Here is an 11,446-nt window from a genome sequence, read left to right as displayed (position 1 = left end):
CTGGTCCATCCCCACTCAGAGCAGAGTGGCCTCCTCATCCCTGGGGCTGTTCTCAGTCTCAGAAGTGGAGCCTAAGAGCCTTGGTTCTCAATGTAGAATCCAGATCAGATTTGCTGCACTGTGAACATACCTGGGACTAGGACCCACACAGGTATCTGAGGACGTCTGATAGGGCAGGGGGTACCATACATGGTTTTGCAAAATGCTTCACGGATCTCATAGGAAACATGGGTTGAACACCATTAAAGGTGGCAAACCCCGTCCACCTCCTACTTTCTTCTTTTCCAGCCTTACTGAGATAGAACTAATGAAATGGATATGTGTATACTTATCAGGCATGATGTGACCATTTAACAGATGTATACACTGTGAAATATTATCACAATCCAGTCATCAACACATCCATGAACTCCCAGTTTCGATGTTTGTATGGTTAGAACACTTCAGATTTACTCCACTGAAAAATTTAAAGTATGTAGTAACACAGAAGAATTTACTGCAGTTAGAATGCGGCACATAGCTCCCCAGAAATTACTCATTTTACAACTCAAAGTTCATACATGAGCATCTTCCCATCTATAGAATGCTTTGGGTAGAATACTCATTTTCACTATCTCGATCCTTCCAATCCACGAACATGGTATACTGCTCCACCTATTTGTGTCATCTTTCTTTCACTAGTGTTTTATAGTTTTGTACACACAAGTCTTTTTGTTTCTTTAGGTGAATTTATTCATAAGTACTTTATTCTTTTCATTGCAATGGTGAATGTGATTCTTTTCTTAGTTTCTCTTTTTTCATTGTTAGTATATAGGAATGCAAGAGATTTCTGAGTATTAATTTTATATCCTGCAACTTTACTATATTCATTGATTAGCTCTAGTAATTTTCTGGTGGTATCTTTAGAGTTTTCTATGTAGAGGATCATGTCATCTGCAAACAGTAAGAATTTTACTTCTTTTCCAATCTTGATTCATTTCTTTTTCTTTTCTGACTGCTAGGACTTCCAAAACTATGTTGAATAGTTGAGGTGATTGTGGGCACCCTTGTCTTCATCCTAAAGAAGTTAGTTAGAGGAAATAGCATGCACAACTTTTGTGTGGTTTCTTTGAAAGACATATATTTTTAAGTCTAATACACTCTGATGTCTTGAGAAAGCCCTTGCCTACACAGTTCATGACTTTTCTTCAATATGGACTCTTATTGCATAATACTTCAACTCAAGGTAGAACTTATTTCACTCCAATTGCATCTGTAAAGCATTGCTGTAGTATCATCCCCAAACTTCGCTGTTTCAGAAAATTCCTTCCTACAAACACATTTGTGTGGCTTGTCTCCAGGATATATATTCCTACATACCTAAAGAGTGAGTAGTAATTGTAAAAACTGCCATAGCCTTTGCATTTCTAAGTATAAGTATTTGATAAATCCTGAGTTTAAGGCAGCACCTAAAAGCCTTGCCACATTACGTACACTTGTAAAGATTTTCCTAGTATGGATCATCTGATGATTGGTGAAATATGAGCCCCGAGTGAAGGATTTACACATTCATTATCACTTGTAAGCTTGTCCTTCAGAATGACTTCTTTGGCTAAGTGGATAAGTCACGTCAGTCGTGTCCAACTCTGTGTGACCCCATAGACGGCAGCCCTCTAGGCTCCCCCATCCTTGGATTCTCCAGGCAAGAACACTGGAGTGGGTTGCCATTTCCTTCTCCAATGCATGAAATTGAAAAGTGAAAGGGAAGTCACTCAGTCGTGTCCGACTCTTCGCAATCCCATAGACTGTAGCCTACCAGGCTCCTCCGTCCATGGGATTTGCCAGGCAAGAGTACTGGAGTGGGGGCCATAGCCGCCTCGAATGACTTCTTTCAGTTCAGTTCAGTTCAGTTCAGCCGCTCAGTTGTGTCCGACTCTGCCACCCCACGAATCGCAGCACACCAGGCTTCCCTGTTCATCACCAACTCCCGGAGTTCACCCAGACTCACGTCCATCGAGTCAGTGATGCCATCCAGCCCTCTAATCCTCTGTCGTCCCCTTCTCCTCCTGCCTCCACTCCCTCCCAGCATCAGAGTCTTTTCCAATGAGTCAACTCTTCGCATGAGGTGGCCAGAGTACTGGAGTTTCAGCTTTAGCATCATTCCTTCCAAAGAAATCCCAGGGCTGATCTCCTTCAGAATGGACTGGTTGGCTCTCCTTGCAGTCCAAGGGACTCTCAAGAGTCTTCTCCAACACCACACTTCAATTGAGACTGTTGTCTATAAGCTCTCTATAAGACTGTTGTCAAGACACACTCATTACATCAACATAGCTTCTAGTATCAGGGTATGAGTTTTCTCATGAAGGCTAAATGGAAACACCTGACAAAAGCCTCACCACAATGAATACATTTGTAAGGTCTCTTGCGTATGGATCACCTGATGTCTTTTTAGGCCTGAATGCTACCTGATGCATTTGCCCCACTTATTACATTTCCTTTCTCTGGATTATGAATTCCCTGATGATATGACTAATGAGACTTGTATTGAAGCACTGGTCACATATATTACATTTACATCCTTTCTCTCATGTACAGGTTACCCTTGAGATTTACTGCACTCTAAATGTATGGCTTCTTTCCAATATGATTTTTTTCATGATTTGTAAGGTTTTAATGTCTTCTAAAACATTTGCCACAATCACTACATGGGTAAGATCTCAGAATTCATTACATGACGGTTAGTTAGTTCTGAACTCAAAATCCAAAGCTTTGTCACACCCACTGTATTTGTGCAGTTTTCCTACAGTTTGACTTTTCTGAAGGTCAAAAGGATTATATACTTTACTGCATTTATTACATCTGTAAGGTTTCACTCCAGTATGGATTCACTGATGATCTGCAAAATGATTCCTGTGACTGAAGGCTTTGACATATAAATTACATTTATGTCATGTTCCCTAATGGTCGTTACAGATGAATGTGCAATGAAAGCTCTGCCATACTAATTATATTTGTATGATTTCTCTCTAGTTCTTTTAGTTCTACAAGCCAGAAATCCGACTAAAGGCTTTGTCACACACATTACATTTGTAAGGTTTCTCTCCAGTATGAATTCTCCGAATACTTCCAAGGTTTCCATTTTGAGTAAAGCACTGGCCACAAATATCTCATTTATATGGTTTCTCTCCAGTATTAATTCTCCAATGAACTACAACATTTGCACTTTGACTAAAGGTTTGCCACATATATCACATTTATATTGTTTCTCTCCAGTAGATAGACAAATTGCCTGATGAACTATGGATGGAGGTTCGTGACATGTACAGGAGACAGGAATCAAGACTATCCCCCAAAAAAAGAAATGCAAAAAAGCAAAATGGCTATCTGAGGAGGCCTTACAAATAGCTGTGAAAAGAAGGGAAGCAAAAAGGAAGGGAGAAAAGGAAACATACACGCATTTGAATGCAGAGTTCCAAAGAATAGCAAGGAGAGATAAGAAAGCCTTCGTTAGCGATCAATACAAAGAAACAGAGGAAATGAATAGAATGGGAAGGACTAGTGATCTCTTTAAGAAAATTAAAGATACCAAGGGAAGATGTCATGCAAAAATGGGCTCAATAAAGGACAGAAATGGTAGGGACCAAACAGAAGCAGAGATATTAAAGAAGAGATGGCAAGAATACACAGAAGAAGTGTACAAAAAAGATCTTCATGACCCAGATAATCACGATGGTGTGATCACACACCTAGAGCCAGACATCCTGGAATGTGAAATCAAGTGGGCCTTAGGAAGCATCACTATGAACAAAGCTAGTGGAGGTGATGGAATTCCAGTTGAGCTATTTCAAATCCTGAAAGATGACACTGTGAAAGTGCTGCACTCAATATGCCAGCAAATTTGGAATACTCAGCAATAGCCACAAGACTGGAAAAGGTCAGTTTTCATTCCAGTCCCAAAGAATGCTTAAACTACCGCAGAATTGCACTCATCTCACACACTAGTAAAGTAATGCTCAAAATTCTCCAAGCCACCCTTCAGAAATATGTGAACCATGAACTTCCAGAAGTTCAAGCTGGATTTAGAAAAAGGCAGAGGAACGAGAGATAAGATTGCAAACCTCCACTGGATCATCGAAAAAGCAAGAGAGTTCCAGAAAAACATCTATTTCTGCATTATTGACTATGCCAAAGCTTTGACTGTGTGGATCACAATAAACTGTGGAAAATTCCGAAAGAGATAGGAATATGAGACCACCTGACCTGCCTCTTGAGAAACCTGTATGCAGGTCAGGAAGCAACAGTTAGAACTGGACATGGAACAACAGACTGGTGCCAAATAGGAAAAGGAGTATGTCAAGGCTGTATATTGTCACCCTGCTTATTTAACTTATATGCAGAGTACATCGTGAGAAACGCTGGGCTGGAAGAAGCAAAAGCTGGAATCAAGATTGCTGGGAGAAATATCAATAACCTCAGATATGCAGATGACACCACCCTTATGGCAGAAAGTGAAGAAGAATTAAAGAGCCTCTTGATGAAAATGAAAGACAAGACTCAAAAAGTTGGCTTAAAGCTCGACATTCAGAAAACTAAGATCATGGCATCTGGTTCCATCACTTCATGGCAAATAGATGGGGAACCAGTGGAAACAGTGGCTGACTTTATTTTTCTCTGCTCCAAAATCACTGCAGATGCTGATTACAGCCATGAAATTAAAACTCGCTTACTCCTTGGAAGGAAAGTTATGACCAACCTAGACAGAATATTAAAAAGCAGAGACATTACTTTGCCAACAAAGGTCCATCTAGTCAATGCTACGGTTTTTCCAGTGGTCATGTATGGATGTGAGAGTTGGACTATAAAGAAAGCTGAGCACTGAAGAATTGATGCTTTTGAACTGTGGTGTTGGAGAAGACTCTTGAGAGTCCCTTGGACTGCAAGGAGATCCAACCAGTACATCCTAAAGCAGATCAGTCCTGGGTGTTCATTGGATGGACTGATGTTGAAGCTGAAACTCCAATACTTTGGCCACCTGATGTGAAGAGCTAACTCATTTGAAAATACCCTGATGTTGGGAAAGATTGAGGGCAGGAGGAGAATGGGACGAGAGAGGATGAGATGGCTGGATGGCATCACCGACTCGATGGACATGGGTTTGGGTGGACTCCGGGAGTTGGTCATGAACAGGGAGGCCTGGCGTGCTGCGGTTCATGGGTTCACAAAGAGTCAGACACGACTAAGCAACTGAACTGAACTGAACTCCAGCATGAATTCTCTGATGAACTGTAAGGTGTGCATTTTGACTAAAGGCTTTGCCACATATATCACATTTATATGGTTTCACTCCAGGATGAACTCCCAGATGAATTCCAAGGTGTGCATTTTGAGTCAAGCACCGGCCACACACATCACATTCATATGGTTTCTCTCCAGTATGAATTCTCCAATGAACCATAATATAAAACCTGTAACAGAAGGCTTTGCCACATAAATTACATTTATGCGATTTCTTTCCTGTATGAACTCCTTGATGGTTGCTTAGAGCTGAACGTGCATTGAAATCTTGGTCACACTCATCACATTTGTAAGTTTTCTCTCTAGTATGAATTCTCTGAAGAATTCCAAGGTTCTCATTTTGAGTACAGCACCGGCCACAAACATCACATTTATACGGTTCCTCTTCAGTATGAATTCTCCGATGAACTGTAAAATAAGATCTGTAACTAAAGGCTTTGCCACATGCATTTAAAAAGTTTCTCTCCTGTATGTCTTAACTGCTTGATGGTCAGTTAAGACTAAACGTGCACTAAAGGTTTACCACCCTCATTACATTTCTATGGTTTCTCTCCATTACGTACGTGTTGGTGAATTATAAGGCCCCAACACCAACTAAAGACTTTGCCACATTCTTACATTTATAACACTTCTTTCCAGTATGAATTCTCTGATGAATTCCAAGGTGTGAATATTGATTAAAGCATTAAAGATGGAAAGAACAATACTTCACAAATTCATTCACTCTCTACATCCTTCTGAATGCATAAGGAATAGTACAATATGAAAATATCTATTACTTTTAAAGAACTACTAAACCAAGACCATAGGGGTAGAAAATAGGAAATTGGATATTTCAAAAGGTTGAAATCAACTTTATAAATACTTAAGCTCTGGAAAAACTCCTTGTGTATCATGTAGTGGGCAGATCACCTGAAGAAAGGACAAGTTTAAATTCCTAATGCCAATCATGAGGCTTTTCTTGTCTGAGTCAACAGGGCTTTGAGCTCAGTCACTAAAAACGGGCTACCAAGAGGCATACAGAGAAAATGTAGAGACCCACCCCCAGGGCAGATCCCAAACTTCAGAGGCAAGTTATCCTTAACCACAGAGAGCATGTTTGTGAGGGTCTCTTTCATCACATCCGTGTACAAGGCCCTCTGAACAGGGTTCAGGCATTCCCATGCCTCAGGAGTGAATTTGATGGCCACATCCTTGAAGGTCAACTGTCCCTGATATGAAAATACATTTCACCAATAAGCGCTGAGCAGAGTTTTTATTTTCCCACAAAAGGAGAAGAAGAAAAAGAGGTAAGGATCATTTCAGTAGAAATAATATTCTGATAATTCAATGGAAAGCTATTTGGAGCAAATTCTTAGTCTCTAATTTCTTACATTAAATATTGTTTCCAAAATAAATAATGAATCAAAATGAGTAAAGTTGGGACTTTCCTGGTGGTCCAGTGCTTAAGAGCCTGCATTTCTGCTGCAGGGGTTTTAGGTTCAATTCCTTCTCAGGAAGATCCTGCAAGACGCAACTTGCAACCAAGAAGAAAAGACAAAAAATATTAGTAAACTTGATTTCATGGTTTAAATAGACAATGGAAAGACTAGAAAAAATGAAAAGAATTTTAAAAAGAAAAAAAAAAAAAAGAAACTGAAAAAGAATAAAAAAAGATAAAACAGACAATGATATGAAACATCATCTAGTCCTGAGATCTCTTTCTGAACGTTCCATTCCATTCCCAAACACTTAAGTTTTCAAGGAGATGCTCATTTAATTTTAAATGTAGTGTAATAAGTCAGAACTGATTCCCACTCATTGGCATCTTTTGCAGATTTTACCGTGTACTGTACATGTTAATACCTGAGGTCCACATACAGCTTCTTTACCATGGTTGACTGAGATCAGACAGTGCATGCAGATGGGCCCTAAACAGTCCCTATTGCCCAACAGCACCGAGACCCCGTGTCCTACCCGTGGATGGGAAGCCCTTCCCAGGACGGTGCCCAGGGGAGCCTCCTAACAAGGTCCAGGTCACCAGGTCATGGGGAGACAGGATCTAAGTGGAGACGACAGGCCCTGAGGGAAGGCCCCAGGTAAGTGTGTGTGTACAGTAGTCAGACAGGACACTTCAGAGTCAGACACGATAAGCCAGTCTTGAGAAGGGCATTTCAGGAAGGCAGTGTGAGAATCCACTGAGAATATGACCCTACCTGTGAAAGAGCCATGCCTGACTCCTGCTTTTTCCTCTTCTGGGCTTCTTCGTCCATGAGTCTTCACAGTTCTATCATGAAAGTGGAAAACATGCTGTTTAGTGCTTAGGATCAACACACCCCCTTCCTGAGCCCCAACCACACACACAGGGAAGCCCTCACCATGGGAATACACAGTCCCCTGTGGCCACTGTCTCAGGAGGGACTCAGGATCGTCAACTCCTGCACAGAGTCCAACATAGGACTTTCCCACACTGTCCCTCAGATCACACTCCGCTCCTGGTGAGGCATCATGCACACAGCAGGAGGGGGCACCTCCGCTCACCCCACGATGCCCTTCAGGTCACACAGCAGGCCCTGGTCCAGCTCCACTCGGAGCAGAGCGCCCTTCTCTCCCCCAGGGCCTGATCTCAGTCTCAGAAGTGGAGGCTAAGAGCCCTGGTGCTCAATGCAGGATCCAGATCAGAATCATCTGCGGTTCTGTGCACATTCCTGGGGCGAGGCCCCACAAGAGAACCTAGGAGTCTTTCTGATGAGGGAAGGGTACAAAACATGCCTGGACCCCCAACACATACCTTTCAGTAACAGCATTGCAGGGGGATTCTTTACCAGCTGGGCTACATTGCTCAAAACAGGTTCCAAATCTGGAAGAGCATTATGTAAGGCCTCAGTCTGTTTATTTGTAGCTAGGCCTAGAACCTCAGTGTTTTGTACTGCAGCGTCTATTAAGTCTTTTATCTCAGTTATAGAGTTAATCTGTTTTTCAGTTTTGTTAGTATCATTTGGTCATAAGGGTGGCTTCCTTGTCCCTCAAGAATCAGAGAGGAGCCTAATTTAACTAGTAAGTTCCTTGAGTTAAAAGAGAGGTGACAGGCACAAAAATCGATATAGAAACCACTGACCATTGTTGGAGCACGAAGGGGGTTCCTGGAAAGTGGGCCTGTGTTGGTACTGATGTTCCAATTATGTGTTTTTTATGGTTGTTAAAATTTCCAGCCCTTCGAGTTAAGACAGAAAGGACTTCACTGGTGTCCAAGGAATTCCATCTCGGCCCCCGCTTCAGTGACCCCTCGAGCTTCAGCACTAGTTATATACACGGTGCTGTAGGCAGAGCCACTTGTGACCTCAGGGCCCCACAGTGTTGGGAAACCATCCAAGGCCAAGGGGCCCCATGGATCTCAGGGGTCTGGGGCATTCCCTCCTCCAGTTCCCTAGGTGTCTATAAAAGGGCGAATCTGCCACAGTCTCTCCTCCAGTGCTCTTCTGTCCACACAGGGCACCCTGGGTTGGTCTGGGTACCTGTGGGCCTTGTGGTCCATCATGGCCAGCTTGGCCTGCAAAGACTGACCTCCCCTCTGGTGGTCTCTGAGTGGACAAAGCTACAACCATCATTTCAGCCCTTTGTGTATTTCTCTGGGAGTGTTCAGCCTTTTCCACCATGTCCCTATTATCAAAAACTGAATAAGCCACTTGGAGCAAATCGCTCAGAGGGGTCTGAGGACTAGCAGTTGCTTTTTGAATCTCGCTCCTGATGCCTGTGGCAGGGTGGGCTATGAAACGCATAGCCAAAAGGGCCTGTCCCTTGAGGGAGAAGGTATCCACAGTCCTATATATATATATATATATATTTTGTATATGCTCTGTTTTTGTTGCTGTGTGGGCTTTTCTCAGCATGGGCTTCTCACTGCAGTGGCTTCTCTTGTTTCAGAGCGCAGGCTTAGGGCCTGGGCTTCAGTAGTTTCAGCTCCCGGGCTTAATTGCTCCATGACACATGGGATCTCCCTGGATCAGGGATAGAGCTCATGTGTCCTGCATTGGCACGTGGATTCTTTCCCAGTGAGCCACCAGAAAAGCCCCTGCTATATTTTTTAAAGCTTCTACCAACCTCTCTTGAAATGCTTTCCGATTTTCATCTCACCCCTGTTGTACTACCTGCACGTTTTCATAATGGACAGGTTTTACTGTAAGTGTTTTCATAACCTCTGTTAACGAATCATGTAGCCGCGGACCTGCCTCAGGGACAGCGGCAGTGCCCCCCACCCCCCGCGTGGCCCTGTTGGGCTCCAGCTGCCACTGGGTCAGCACGGACCCTAGCTGCCTGTGGGAGGGTAAAGTCTGCAAATTTTCCTTTGGATGAGATCAAAAGATCTCATTAACTGGGTAAACTCCATCCTGGAAATTTTCCTTTGGATGAGATCAAAAGATCTCATTAACTGGGTAAACTCCATCCTGGAAAGTTCAGGGTTCTCAGAAAAATGTATCAATTTATCTTCTGCTGACTGATGGACAAGGAGAAAGGCAGGGAAAGATGGACATGGAGAAAGGCGCTTCTCACAGAGGCAGAGCCATGGGGCAATTGGTCTGTAACTTACACGCTGCTGGTGCTGTCTGGGCTGAGATTTGGCCCTTGGTCAACTCGGGGTACAGAGAAGGAGCTCCTGAATATAGTGGGCAGTCTCCTCACCCTTGGGTGCCCTTGACTCTGGGCTAGTGGCCTTGGCTGCAGCCCCGGCTGAGACAGTCCTTGCCATTCCCATCCCTCGAGCAGTAGTTAGGTATCCAGAAGTTGCGTTCCTGTGTCACACTTCACTGTGCAGTTGAATCAGGACTTGTGCTTACAGCTTTAGATGTTATCCCTTCCGAGTAGTCTCTCAGCCAGGTGTGAATGGCTGAGAAACTGTCCCAAAGGAATAGTACAGAGTGTGTGTCCAGTGGCATTGACAGGGAGCTTTCAGGAACTGGTCTGGCTGCAAATTGGAAGTAAAGGGTCAGGGGAGGGGGGTAAATCCTGGAAGCTGATTCCCTTCAGTATCCTTGTGCAGGATGTTGAGAATACCTCATAAGAGGCATTTATCCAGGGTGGACACAGTCCTTTAAATGATGTGATTTTTTTTCTCTAGAACATATAATCTCCTGGTTATAGATTATGGGCATCTGATCTGCATCCAAAGACAGCTTACACTGCTGAGCTTCAGACCCAAACCTAGAATATCTTCCTAACAACTCAATTAAACTTTACAATAATATGACAAAAGTGCTATTTAAAAAGTGAGTTTTAGACAGTAAATACTGATCTCAGCAAAACTACAATTTAATATCTATTAAAACATAATTCCTTTCTTCTTAAATCACCCTCATTTGTCCCAAACGTTTGTCCCAAGCTAAGATTAATTTGTTTGTAAAATGAGTCTGGTAAATTGATAACATAGGCTTGTAAAATTGGTCCAGGAAAGTGAGTGTCTTGATCACTAAAAATTGCACAAAGTATACCCCAAGTGAAAAACATATTTCAAAAATACTTATTTATTTAATTTTGGCTGTGCTGGGTCTGCGTTGCTGCTCAGACTTTCTCTATTTGCAGCAAGAAGGGGCTACTGTTTGCTGAGGTGCACTGGCTTCTCACTGCGCTGGCTTCTCTTTTGCAGAGCACGGGCTCTAGGGCACGTGGGCTTCAGTAGTCGTGGCTTCCAGGCTTTACAGCACAGGCTCGGTAGTTGTGTTGCATGGGCTTAGTTGTTCCACAGCATGTGGGATCTTCCCAGATCAGGGATTGAACCCACGTCTCCTGCATTGGTAAGGGGATTCTTTACTGCTGAGCCTCTGGGAAAGCCATGAGTTAATTTTCTTGCTGACAAACTTTACAACAAATATATTTACTGACTTTGAGTAAACCTGAGTACCATAAAAACGTCATACTTAATAGTGATGTGTCTAAATGACATGTCTTTATTAAATAACAAGCAAACAACAAACTTTAATGCCAGATGTTAATTTAATACTAAATGTTTCTTGGGTCATATGAATCCGAAATCCATTTAGCTTAGTTTCTATTATATTTAGAAATGTTTAATTTGTAAGCACTTTTTAAAAAGAGAGTTAAATAGAGCTCACCTACATATTAACCTGAGCAATACATATATCCCAATAGAGATCTCATAGTTTCATTTTAAAACTTAGTCACAAAACAGGCATTGCAA

This window comes from Bubalus kerabau, chromosome 17 (assembly GCF_029407905.1).
Source record: "Bubalus kerabau isolate K-KA32 ecotype Philippines breed swamp buffalo chromosome 17, PCC_UOA_SB_1v2, whole genome shotgun sequence".
In the NCBI taxonomy this organism is placed as follows: Eukaryota; Metazoa; Chordata; class Mammalia; order Artiodactyla; family Bovidae; genus Bubalus; species Bubalus kerabau.
This window is presented reverse-complemented; position numbering follows the sequence as displayed.